This window comes from Leptonychotes weddellii, chromosome 8 (assembly GCF_054177405.1).
Source record: "Leptonychotes weddellii isolate Sample4059 chromosome 8, ASM5417740v2, whole genome shotgun sequence".
Classification (NCBI taxonomy): domain Eukaryota; kingdom Metazoa; phylum Chordata; class Mammalia; order Carnivora; family Phocidae; genus Leptonychotes; species Leptonychotes weddellii.
The window spans coordinates 96,704,343-96,717,301 of NC_138376.1; positions in this window are offsets into that span (position 1 = coordinate 96,704,343).

A 12,959-nucleotide genomic window follows, 5' to 3' on the forward strand; every position below is an offset into this window, starting at 1 on the left:
CAGGATGGCTTGTTAATTGGTATAGACTTCACTATAGAATTTCAATGTGCCAGCATTTTCTTTTTTATGAATTATTGCAAAATTGAAATGATTTAAACAAATATCTTTCAAGGGCTTACTTTAGTTTTTTAGCTGGTTTTGTAATTCCCACTTCTGATGGCCACCACTCAGGGGACTGTCTCTGCAGGCTTCTTGTGTGGCAGGAGCTTTGTAAGAGTTGCCAGGGGGTTATTGTGGGTGCAGAAACTGTGTCCTTCTCTGCCCCTCCTCCACCATTGCATCTAAACTTTTCTCTTGATTGGCTCTGTTCTGTTGATTTTGCTGCAAGATCTTTTCTTCTGATTTGCCCTTTTTATTGGTGATGTCTCTGGGCAGTTGGCCAAGTTTTTAATTTGGCATCACCTCAAAATGTTGCATTTGGTACCATTTTCCTCATACTTCTCCACTCATAGACCTTCCCAGCCCATCCTTCCTAGTTCCCCAATGACCATTCCACCCATTTCCCATATTGGGAATGAGGAGAAGAGATAGTTTTGTAAATAAGCTGACCTTTCATATAGCCAAATTCATTTGATAATACCTACAATCCATAAATCAAGAAATTACATTATAAATACATTTTTTTGAAATATAGGGTTTTATTAGATATAAAGGTTGTTGTACCTGGGGAGTGAGATTCAGTGTTAGAAGGCATCTTTTATCATTTTATTTTATTTTTTAAAGATTTTATTCATGAGAGAGAGAGCACGAAATGGGGGGGGGGGCGGCGCGGCGAAAGGCAGAGGGAGAAGCAGACTTCCTGGTGAGCAGGGAGCTGGACGTGGGGCTTGATCCCAGGACCCCCGATCATGACCTGAGCTGAAGGCAGAGGCTTAACCGACCAACTGAGCCACCCAGGTGCCCCTAATTTATAATTTTAAACCGTTCTGATTTTTTTTTTTTTTTTTACTACATACATGATCTACATTAAGTTCAATTAATTTTTGTTTGGTTTTACACCCCCCCTTTTTTAAAAAAATATTTATTTGAGAGAGAGAGCATGAGAGGGGGGAGGGTCAGAGGGAGAAACAGACTCCCTGCTGAGTAGGGAGCCTGATGTGGGCCTGGATCCTGGGACTCCAGGATCACAACCTGAGCCGAAGGCAGTCGCTTAACCAACTGAGCCACCCATGCTTACACCCTTTAATAATAAGAGCTCAAATCCAGTCTGTGTGATCAGATATGAAACAAAGGTTTTCTTCTACCCTACTTGTGATATCTGCTTTAATCAGACTGTTTCACTGTCTCCTAGTTATAAAATAAACATCCAGTGTATATCAATGGAGGGAGAAAATCCCTGTGAAGTGAATGTCAAAGTTGTCAATCTACTGCAATGCCCCATCCTCTCAAATTAGCAGTGGCTGTTTGAGTTAAAGCAGCATAGGTCTTGTACTACTTGACCATTTTAGATTCTGTCCTCAGAACATAAAGTCATCAGTTCCTTTAGTCAATTTCCACAGTTCTTTGGATCCATTCCTGTACACTGTAGGCTATGTCAGTGTATGCACATTCCTGGGCCCCTGCTTCACAGATAGGCAAGATCTTTAAACAGGTTACTGCTTACATTTTTAAATCGATTGAATAGTGTACATTAGAGAAAAGTCTCCAAATTGGCTTTTCCTTTTGTTTTAAAACAATTTGTTCTTTTATTCAACACCTTTTCTTTTTCTTTTTTTCCCCACTTAGCTTCTTCTAGGTAGATACTAGGGGTACAAAGGTGAAAAAAACATGGCCTTGATACTAGAAGAACTCATAGTCCAGAAATAATTGTATTTCATCTTGATAAGTATTACAGTTGTATATAAATAAAATGTGGGAGCACAAAAGTGGGAAGCAAAAAGATTAAAAATGACATTCTCCACTTGAATGGAGCAGACTTTTTGGAATGTAGTCTATTTTGTAATAGTATTAAATATCATTAAAACATAATTATAATTCACTACAGATAGATTATATCTTTTTAAATGACTAAGTGATTTATTTAGAGATAAACTGAGTTAAGGAATTTAGTATCTAGTGAAGAGTAAGTCCAGACTATGAATTCTTAATTTTAGTTATGAATTAGATAACTAAGAAAGTGATTTTTCTAGTTTTTCTTCTTTATAAATACATTCTAAGTCTTTCTCCTTTCCACTGAGAACCTATCTAATTTTTTTTTTTCTTCTTTTTTTGGTACTAGCTCCCAGTGAACTGTACCAGTCTTTTTTAGACACAAAATCTATGTATCTCCAGACCAGGCCACATCCTGGCTACTCTCCCAAATAAATCACAGTGAAAAAAGTGAACTTTGAAAAAGTTGTTGGAGGAATCAAATAAATATAAATTTGGTGTCTTATATCCAGTGTGCCTTGATTTTGGAAATTATATACAAATTCTACAAGGGAGAGTTGCTATTTATTTTTTTACTTTGGTTTTCTAACTAAAAAACCTATCATAACTTTTCTATCTTCACATAAAATAATAAGTATTTTCAAAGAAAATTAGTATACTTATCCTTCTCTAACTCAGCATCAAAAAACAAACATGTCCCTACTTGAGAACTTTAAGGCTAACAGCATTATTTTATGGACAGCTGCAAAGAAGATGTGAATTAGTCAGTATCATTAATTTATTTTAGCAAGGGGTTGAGTCTTCCTAAACCAATAATTAAGAGATTTCTAACTACTCTGAGGTTTACATAAACTGCTTTGGGGCTATCAGTTATTAATAGGTATATTTGTCGAAATGCCTAGATGAGTAGATTTGATCTGGAATGATAGTTCATATATAATTCAGAAGGGACAGCAAAACTCCCTGTGTCCATTTTCCTAAGTGCCAACCACATGTGTTTTTCCCTTACTACTCCCATATAAGCCTGAATTCTAGACATTATGAAACATGTTAGCCAGATCCCTACTGACTTTTAGTAAACAGAATTGAGTGTAAATAATATTTATGACTGTAGACTACTTGGCTGAATCCACCTGAAAAGACAGTTTCATTCTGCTTATACAGCAATGTTTCACTATCTACAGTAGCACACAGGCACATATACAAATTACACTCAGACCAAGCCAAAAGGAGAGATGAAAATGTAATTCACCAAGGAAAGAAATGTATAAAGGAAGGTGACTAAACTGAGACTTCATACAACTGTGTATTTGTCATAAAACCATCCATGAGCTAAGATATAAGCATAAGCATTAAGTGAATGACAGTTGTTTTATTGTATTTTCAACGTTTTTAGTTGTATCTTAAAAAATACCAGATGCTGTTCACATGATGCCAAACATATGGCTTTTGGCTGTGCTCTTGTGATCTGTAGTAGATTGATATAATGTACAGGGCAGGAAAAAAACCGATTTACAGATAGCCCTGGCCTGAGTGGCTCACAGCTGCATCTAATTTCACTGAACTGATGGCCTCTTCCCTCCAGCACCTTCTATTTTATCAAATGCCACATATTGTTTTTTTGAAGTGGTTCTTGTTGTCCTAGTGAATACCACAGATGGATAGCACACAAGACATTTGGTTGTCTGTTTTCTGACTAAGGTCAGGACCTACTGTTGTTCATGTTTGGGTGGAGGATGTATTTCATGGGACTGCTCAAGAAATTTAATTGGTTTCAGCTGTCTAAGAGATAATGTATAAGACGTTGCTCACTTGGTTGACATACATAAGGCCATTATAGTCATTTAGGTTCTTAGGCACTAATATGGTTCTTCCCAAGTGTGTCTTTGTATCAGTTACTAAGCTGACATATCACCTAGAAAGATGAAAAGGGTAAGAAGGAGAATGAATAAATGCTAATAATTACTCAATTTAATTATGATTGCCTATGTATTTCCCTGTCTCTCCTACTAGATTTTAAGCTTCTTGAGGGTATAAAATATATCTTGTTCAACACTTAATAGCCTGCACGTAGCCCAGGGGCTGGTACACAATAGGGACTTAAATATTTGTTGAATGAATAGTTGGAAGAATAAGCATTCAAAGAGTTTCTGTAGATTTGGTAATTATGGAGGGAGAGGATAACTAGAATATGAATGGTAAGGTTGTAGATCTCATTCTGTTTCTTAATTTTTCTCTAAGCCCTATTGTTTTAAGATCCATCTTTGTTGTTCTTTGTTCATAATGATCTGTTTCTTTTTGTGTGCATTTGCCACATTTTACCTATTACTCCCTAACTGATGGATGCCAAAACTGACTCCATCTCCCTTCCAACACAGGATAATTTCCAGGCATCTCTACTGCTGCCATGCTATTGTGATGTGGGACCATATGGGAGATGATTGCCATCCACACTAGCAGGTGGGGCTGGTTAAGTTTTAAAAGGTTACTGAAGCCATAGTTTCTTTCTTCTTCTTCTTTTTTTCTTTTTCTTTTTTTTTTAAATGAGAGACTTTTCCATGAGGTTTCTACCTCCTTAGGCTTCATTTAGGAAACTAGGCACAGATTTCCCAAAACCACTTTTAGGGATTCTTTTGTCCATCACTACCCTCTCCAATTAAGTCCCCAAGAGGGTACATTTTTTTTCTTCTCTGAAACCCAGCCTTATCCAACATACTCAAACTAGCTTACATCGTCAGGGCAATGAAAATTATATCTATATGTTTATGCCAGACATCTTCATGGCTTAGCTTTTCAAGTTTCATAACACCCCACTCTAGCAAATAAAAACTAGTTTTCCACAACTGTTCTTGCCTTCTTATGATCCATTATCTACAATGCAGGTAGTTGGTCTTTAAAAAAATTTTTAAGCACTTTTTTTTTTCAATTTATCTTTATTATAAAATACACATAACACAATTTATCATCTTAACAATTTTTAAGTGTCTTGTTCAGTGGGATTAAATACATTCATAATGTTCTACAACCATCACCACAATCCATCTTCATAACTATTTTATCTTGTAAAACTGAAACTCTATACTATTAAATAATGTCTCCATTCCGCCTCTCCCCAGCCCTAGGAAACACCATTCTTTCTGTCTTTGTGATTTTGACTTGTAAGTACTCATATAAGTGGAATCATACTCCATAAGTGGAGTATATATCTGTATATATATCCCCCTCACACACACATATAAGTAATTTATACAGTATTTGTCTTTTTCTGTCTACCTTATTTCATTTAGCAGAGTGTCCTTGAGTTTCATCCATGTTGTAGCATATGTCACAATTTCCTTATTTTTTAAGGTTGAATAATATTCCAGTATTTATACACACACACACACACCACACTACATTTTGCTTATCTATTCATCTATTGATAGATACCTGGGTTGCTGAATGATGCTGCTGTGCCGTCTCATTAAGACCCTGCTTTCAATTCTTTTGAGTATATACCCCAAAGTGGAATATGGGAATATACCCCAAAGCTTGATCATATGGTTATTTTATTTTTAATTTTTTGAGGACTGCCACACTTTTTTGATACACAAATTAAAAAAAAAATTTATAAAGTCTGATTTTTTTTTCCTCTTATTGACTGTGCCTGTGGTGTCATATCCAAGAAATTATTGCCAAATTCAGTGTTGTGAAGTTTTGTCCTATGTTTTCCTCTAAGAGTTTTATAGTTTAGGTCTTACATTCAGGTCTTTGATCCATTTTAAACTAATTTTTGTATATGGTGTTAGCTAAGGGTTCAAGTTCATTCTTTACATGTAGATATCCAGTTTTCTCAGCACAATTGGTTGAAAAGACTGTCTTTTTTTCCCATTGAATGCTCTTGGCACCATTGTAAAAAAATCATTTAACCAGGAGAAGATAGGAGAGTAGGAGAATCCCAAAGTCATCACGTCCCATGGGTACAGCAGGTAACACTCACGTCAGTTAACCCAGAAAGTGACCCAAAGACTAGCAGAACAGATTCTCCACAGCTAAATGTAGAGAAGAGGCCACATTGAAGAAGGTAGGAAAGGCAGAGTTGTAGTCGGGAGCCAAATGGACCCATGAGCTTGTCCATAGTAGGGAGAAACATGGCAGGTGCAGAGAGGGGAGAGGACCAGACCCCCACACCAGGTACCCTAGGCATAGAGGACCCACACAGGGAAGACAAATCCCTATAACATTTGGCTTTGAAAACCAGAGAGGCCTAACAATCAGTGGGGCTTAACACCTGGAACTTTAAAAATCTTCAAGTTTGGTTCTGGGAGAGCTGGGAAGGTGGAGTCCTTGTCCTTAAAGAGACAGTACAACAGCCCCACTAAGATATAGCATAGACTCAGCAGTTTGAAAAATGCCTGGAGTATATAGGAAGATTTATTTACTAATCTTGGAGCTTGTGCTGGAGGGGCAGGAAGTCTTGGGAGACTTCTCCAAGAACAAAAGAGCTGGGAGGAGACATTTCCCTCCCCAGCCTCCTCCCCACCTCTTGCCCAGCCTAGTTATCTGGGCACCTGCAGGAACCAGGTGGGAACACTCTCCACCTAGCTTGCTCCACCTAGCTTGCTCTCCACCTAGCTTGCTAATGGCATGCACTGCCCCCACATTGCTTCTGCAGATCCACCCCTCCAACCCAGCCACCTTGACAGTTTTACCAGGCAACTCTGGGTTCCCTCCCACAGAGGACCAGCTCTGACCTTGCTGGTTCTGTGCACCCTACCTCCACACTCCCCGACAGACCTGCTCCTTCCAGTCCCCTCTTGGCTAGAGCCCATCCAAAGTGCCATAAGCCTGGCAGTGTACAAGCACATCAGTAGGGTCCAGCACCACTCCAAAGTGACTCCTGCCCCAGGAAGAGGGGAAAATAACCACACACAACTATGGCCCCAGCAGTGGGCTGGGGGCAGTCATCTGATCTGACTGCCGCCCCCCACCCACCACCACAAGCTTCTCAGGGGACAATACGGAGAAAGTGCCATGTAGTTTAGTGCTACTGCATCTCTGTCAAATGCCTGGTCTGACTCAACTCAAGCCCAAGGTGGCCCCAGACTGGCCTACTAACAACACAGGGACCAAATCCTGCCCACAATAGGCAAAGAGAGCCACTGCAGATAATTGGACTGAAGGCAAATGTGCTCCAGCCACAACAGTAGGGTGCATGCAACACACATAAGGGACACCCATGAAGTGACAGTTTCTGGTGAACAGCAGACATTGCGCTTCAGGGCACTACAGGACCTTTTCTTCATAAAGCCACTACTTTCAAGAATAGGAGACATAACTGACTTTCCTAATACATGGAAACAGACACAGAAAGTTAGACAAAATGAGGAGACAGAGAAATATGTCCCAAATGAAAGAACAGAACAAACAGAAGAGATCTGAGCAAAACAAAGATAAGTAATACACTTCATAGAGAATTTAAAATAGTATAAAGATACTGGACCTGAGAAAAGAGTGTAGGATCTCAGTGAGACCCTTAGCAAAGAGACACCATAAAAAAGAACCAATCAGACATGAAGAACTCAACTAGTGTATTAAAAATACACTAGAGGGAATAAATAGTAGACTAGAGGAAGCAGAAGAATGGCTCAGTGACCTGGAGGACAGAGTAATAGCAATCAAGCTGAACAGGAGAAAAGAAAAAATAATAAGAAATGAACACAGGGAACTTAGTAACATTGTAAAAAGTAACAACATTTGCGTTATATGGATCCCAGAAGGAGAATAGAGAGAAAGGGAAGCAGAAATTTTATTTAAAGAAATAGTACCTGAAAACTTCCTGAATCTGGGAAAGGGAACAGATCCAGATCCAGGAGGCACATAAAGTTCCCAACAAAATCAACCCAAGGGGGGGGTCCACATCAAGGCACATAGTAATTAAAAGGGCAAAAAGTAGTGATAAAGAGAATTTTAAAAGCAGAAAGAGAAAAGAAAACAGTTACGTACAAGGGAAACCCCATAAGATTATCATCTGATTTTTTAGCAGAAATTTTTCAGGGCAGAAGGGAGTCGCATGATGTATTCAAGTGCTGAAAGAAAAAAAACTGCAGCCAAGAATATTCTATTCAGCAAGGCAATCATTTAGAATAGGAGAGAAAAAGAATTTCCCAGAAAAACAAAAGGTAAAGGAACTCATGACCACTAAAACCAGCTCTACAAGAAATGTGAAAGGGGACACTTTGAGTGGAAAGGAAGGATCATAAGTAGCAGTAAGAAAAGCAGGAAGCACAAAAGCAGTAAAATGAAGTATATTATAAAGATCAGTCAAGGGATTCACAAAATAAAAGGATGTAAAGTATGATACCATATACCTAAAATGTTGTAAGTGGCGGGGGAAAGGAGAAAAGAATGAATTCAAACTTAAGTGCCCATCAATTTAATATAGATTGCTATAGGCATAATATGTTATGCATAAACCTAATGGTAACCACAAGTCAAAAACCAGTAATAAATATGCAAAAAATAAAGAGAAAGGAATCCAAGTATACTACTAAAGAAAGTCAGCAAACTGAGAGAAGAGAGCAAAAAAGAGAGAACTATGAAAACAACCACAAAACAAGTAACAAAATGGCAATAAGTACATACCTATCAATAATTACCTTAAATTTAATGGGACTAAATGCTCCAATCAAAAGAGATAGGGTGACGGAATGGATAGAAAAGCAAGACCCATCTATATGCTTCCTACAAGAGACACATTTCCCACCTAGACATATGCAGATTGAAACTGAAGGGATGGAAAAGCATTGGTCATGCAAATGGCAGTGAAAAGAAAGCCAAGGCAGTGATACTTATATTGGACAACATAGACTTTAAAGCAAAGACTGTAAAAAGAAACAAAGAAGGAGACTACATAATCATAAAAAGAATAAGCCAACAAGAAGGTATAACAATTGATGAATATTTATGCACCCAACATGGGAACACCCAAATACATAAAACAGCTAATAACAAACATAAAAGAAGTAATGGATAGTAATACAATAATAGTAGGGGACTTTCACACTCCACTTACATCAATGGATAGATCATCCAAAAAGAAAATCAACACGGAAACAGTGGCTTTGAATGACACATTGGACCAGAAGGATCTAACAGATATATTCTGAACATTCCATCCTAAAACAGCAAAATACACATTCTTTTTAAGTGCAAATGAAACATTCTCCAGAATAGATCATATGTTATGCCACAAAACAAGTCTCAAAAAATTTAAAAAATTGAAGTCTTATACCATGCATCTTTTCCAACCACAATGCTATAAAACTGGAAATCAACCAAAGAAAAAATCTGGAAAGAACACAAATACATGGAAGTTAAAAAAACATGCTACTAAACAATGAATAATACATGGAGACAAATGAAAATGAAAACACAACAGTCCATAATCTTTGGGATGCAACAAAAACTGTTCTAAGAGGAAAGTTTACAGTAATGCAGTTCTGCTTCAATGCTTCTTGAAAAATCTCAAATAAACAACCTTATACATAAAGGAGCTAGAAAAAGAAAAACAAAACCCAAACCAGTAGAAGGAAGGAAATAACAATTAGAGCAGAAATAAATGAAACAGAAACTAAAAAACAACAACGACATCAAAAACTCCACAGTGGAATCAGTCAATGAAACTAGGAGCTGGTTTTTTGTAAAGATCAACAAAATTGATAAACTTTTAGACAGACTCAGAGAGAGAGAGAGAGAGGGAGAGAGAGAGAACTCAAAATCTGAAATGAAAGCGGAGAAATAACAACTGACACCATGGAAATACAAAGGATTATAAAAGAATGTTATGAAAAACTAAATGCCAATAAATTGGACAACCTAGAAGAAATGGATAAAATCCTAGAAACATAATCTCCCAAAACTGAAACAGGAATAGATAATTTGAACAGATTGTTTACCAGCAATAAAATTGAATCTGTAATCAAAAAAAATCCCAACAACAGAAGTCCAGGACCAGACAACTTCACAGGTGAATTCTACCAAATATTTAAAGAAGAATTAATTTCTATTCTTTTCAAACTATTCCAAAAAATAGAAGAGGAAGAAAAGCTTCCAAATTCATTTTATGAGGCCAACATTACCCTGATACCAAAACCAGATAAAGACACTACAAAAAAAGAACTATAGGCCAATATGTCTGATGAACATAGATACTAGAATCCTCAAGAAAATATTAACAAATCAAATACAAAAATATTTTTAAAAAGTCATTTACCATGATCAAGTGGAATTTATTCCTGGGATGCAAGTGTGGTTCAAGATTTGCAAATCAATTCAATGATACATCACATCAATAAGAGAAAGATTATAAGCCATATGATCATTTCAATAGGTGCAGGAAAAGCATTAGACAAAGTGCAACATCCATTCATGATAGGAACTCTTAACAAAGTGGGTTTAGAGGGAACATACCTCAACATAATAAAGCCCATATATGAAAAACCCACAGCTAACATACTCAATTCTGAAAAACTGAGAGGTTTTTTTTTTTTTTAAAAGATTTATTTATTTATTTTAGAGAGAGAGCATGTGGTGGGGTGAGGCAGAGGGAGAGGGAGAGAATTTCAAGCAGACTCCACGCTGAGCACAGAGCCTGACACAGGGCTCTGGTCTCATGACCCTGAGATCACGACCTGAGCTGAAATCAAGAGTTGGACACTTAACCAACTGCACCATCCAGGTGCCCCTGAGAGCTTTTCTCCTAAGATCAAAAATAAGACAAGGATGTCCACTCCTATCATTTTTATTCAACATAGTACTGGAAGTCCTAGCCATAGCAATCAGACAAGAAAAAGAAATAAAAGGCATCTAAATTAGTAAGGAAGAAGTAAAGTTTTCACTATTTGCAGATGACATGATACTATATATAGAAAACCCTAAAGACTCCACCAAAAAACTACTAGAACTTGTAAATGAATTCAGTAAATTTGCAGGATACAAAATCAATATACAGAAATCCATTGCATTTCTATACACTAAAAAAGAAATAGCATAAAGTGAAATTAAGAAAACAGTCCATTTATAATTGTACCAAAAAGAATAAAATACTTGGAATACACTTAACCACAGAAATGAAAGACCTGTAATCTGAAAACTATAAAGCACTGATGAACGAAATTGAAGATGACATAAACAAATGGAAAGATATTCCATGCTCATGGATTGGGAGGACAAATACTGTTAAGATGCCCATACTACCCAAAGCAATCTACAGATTTAATGCAATCTCTATCAAAATGCCAACAGCAATTTTCACAGAAATAGAACAAATAATCCTAAAATTTGTATGGAACCACAAAAGACCCCTAATAGCCAAAGCAGTCTTGAGAAAGAAAAACAAAACTGGAGGTATCACAATTCCAGACTTCAAGATATATTACAAAGCTGTAGTAATCAAAACAATATGGTACTGGCACAAAAATAGAAACATAGATCAATGGGACAGAATAGAGAGCCCAGAAATGAACCCATGATTATGTGGTCAATTAATCTATGACAAAGGAGGCAAGAATATGCAATGGGAAAAAGACAATCTCTTCAACAAATAGTGTTGGGAAAACTAGACAGGTACATGCAAAAGAATGAAACTGGGCTACTTTCTTACACCATACACAAAAATAAACTTGAAATGGATTAAATACCTAAATGTGGGACCTAAAACAATAAAAATCCTAGATGAAACCACAAGCAGTAATATCTCTGACATTGGCCATAGCCACATTTTTCTAGATGTCTCCTGATGCAAGGGAAATAAAAGCAAAAATAAGCTATCGGGGCTACATCGAAATAAAAAGCTTCTGCATAGCACAGGAAACAATCAATGAAACTAAACGACAACGTACTGAATGGGAGAAGTTATTTGGAAATGATATATCCAATAAAGGGGTAGTATCCAAAATATATAAAGAACTTCTACAACTCAATGCAAAACAAAAACCCAAATAATCTAATTAAAAAGTGGGCAGAAGACATGAACAGACATTTCTCCAAAGAAGATACAGATGGCCAACAGACACATGAAAAGATGCTAACATCACTAATCATCAGGGAAATGCAAATCAAAACCACAGTGAGATATCACCTTACATCTGTCAGAATGGCTAAAATAAAAAACATGAGAAACAAGTGTTGATGAGATTGTGGAGCAAAAGGAGCACTTGTGCACTGTTGGTGGCAATGCAAACTGGTGCAGCCACTGTGAAAAATAGTATGGAGCTTCCTAAAAAAATTAAAGATAGGAATATCCATATGATCCAGTAATTCCACTAATGGGTATTTACCCTAAAATGAAAACACTAATTCTAAAAATTGTATGCATCTTATTGTAGCATTATTTACAATAGCCAAATTGTAGAAGCAACACAGTGTTCATCGATAGATGAACAGGTAAAGAAAAAGTGATATATAAAAATAGAATATTGCTCAGCCATAAAAAAGAATGAAATCTTGCCATTTGCAACAACATGGACGGGTCTAGAGGGTATAACACTAAGTGAAGTAAGTCAGTGAGACACACCAGAAAAGGACTCTTAACTATAGAGAATAAGCTGATGGTTACCAGAGAGGAGATGGGTGGAAGGAATGCATGAAATAGGTGAAGGGGATTAAGAGTACACTTATCATGATGAGCACTGAATAGTATATAGAATTGTTAAATCACTGTATTGTACACCTGAAACTAATATAACACTGTAGGTTAACTATACTGCAATTGAAAAAAGAAAAACAGTAGTGAAAATACTAAACATAAAAAAAATCATTTGACCATATATGAGAAAGCTTATTTCTGGACTCTATTCTATTTTATTAATTTATATGTCTGTCTTTACACCAGTACAACACTGTTTTGATTATGGCAGCTTTGTATTAAGTTTTGAAATTAGGAAGAATCAGTTTCCCAGCTTTGTTCTCTTTCAATATTGTTTTGGCTATTTGGGGCCACTTGAGATTCTATATGAATTTTAGGATGGGCTTTTCTATTTACTGCAAAAACATCATTGGGATTTCGATAGAGATTGCATTGAATCTGCAGATTGCTTTGTGTAGTACTG